At 55.0% G+C, this 1,347-nt stretch overlaps 1 protein-coding gene across 1 annotated transcript in view; it reads right to left on the bottom strand.

Moving 5' to 3' along the window:
• The window catches only part of PSMA6 (proteasome 20S subunit alpha 6), a 13,259-nt gene that overhangs the window by 6,852 nt on the left and 5,060 nt on the right, over positions 1-1,347 (bottom strand). The window lies entirely within an intron of this gene.

Genomic DNA, 1,347 nt, shown 5'->3' with positions numbered 1-1,347 from the left:
GGCCCAGCTCTCACAGCCTTTCCTCGTAGGGCAGGTGCTCCAGCCCTCTGATCATCTTTGTAGTCCTACACTGGACTCTTTCCAGTAGCTCCATGTCTCTCTCATACTGGGGAGCCCAGAACTGGAGGCAGTCCTCGAGATGGGGCCTCCCCAGGGCTGAGTAGAGGGGCAGGATCACCTCCCTCAACCTGCTGGCAACACTCTTCCCAATGCACCCCAGGAGACCATTGGCCTTCCTGGCCACAAGGGCACATTGCTGGCTCATGGTCAACCTGTCATCCAGCAGCACTCCCAGGTCCTTCTCTGCAGAGCTGCTGACCAGAAGGTCAGCCCCCAGCTCGTACTGGTGCCTAGGGTTATTCCTCCCTAGGTGCAGGACCCTGCACTTGCCCTTGTTGAACCTCAGGAGGTTCCTCTCTGCCCAGCTCTCCAGCCTGTCCAGATCCCTCTGAATGGCAGCACAGCCCTCAGGTGTGTCAGCCACTCCTCCCAGCTTGGAATCATCTGCAAACTTGCTGAGGAGGCACTCTGTCCCCTCATCCAGGTCATTGATGAAGAAGTTGAACAGGATGGGACCTAGGACTGAGCCCTGGCGGACACCACTAGCCACAGACCTCCAACTAGACTCCACGTCACTGATGACGACCCTCTGGGCTCTCTGCCTTTGAGCCAGGTCTCAATCCACCTCACTGTCCACTCATCTAACCCACCCTTCCTGAGCTTCTCTAGGAGGATGTTATGGGAGACAGTGTCAAAAGCCTTGCTGAAGTCAAGGTACACAACGTCCACTGCTCTCCCCTCATCTGCCCAGCCAGTCATTCCATCACAGAGGGCTATCAGATTGGTTAAGCAGGATTTCCCCTTGGTGAATCCATGCTGGCTACTCCTGATCACCTTCTTTTCTTCCACATGTCTGGAGATGACATCCAGAATGAGCTGTTCCATCACCTTTCCAGGGATGGAGGTGAGGCTGACTGGCCTATAGTTGCCTGGGTCCTCCTCCTTGCCCTTCTTGAAGACTGGAGTGACATTGGCTTTCTTCCAGTCCTCAGGCACCTCTCCAGTTCTCCATGACTTTTCATAGATGATGGAAAGTGGCCTGGCAACAACATCCGCCAGCTCCTTCAGTCCCCGTGGGTGCATCCCATCTGGGCCCATGGATTTGTGGGTGTCTAGCCTGCCCAGAAGATCTCTAATCCTATCCTCCTCAACCAAAGGAAAGTCTTCCCTTCTCCAGACTTTCTCCCTCACATCCAGGCTGCAGGATTCCTGGGGGCTGCCCTTAGCAGTGAAGACTGAAGCAAAGAAGTCATTCAGTAATTCTGCCTTCTCTGTATCCCCCGTCAC

The sequence above is a fragment of the Rhea americana genome, unplaced genomic scaffold (assembly GCF_003343005.1).
Source record: "Rhea americana isolate MKP2758 unplaced genomic scaffold, rheAme1 scaffold_18, whole genome shotgun sequence".
In the NCBI taxonomy this organism is placed as follows: Eukaryota; Metazoa; Chordata; class Aves; order Rheiformes; family Rheidae; genus Rhea; species Rhea americana.
The sequence above is the reverse complement of the archived record's forward strand: the minus strand, read 5'-3'. Positions and strand labels throughout refer to the sequence as shown.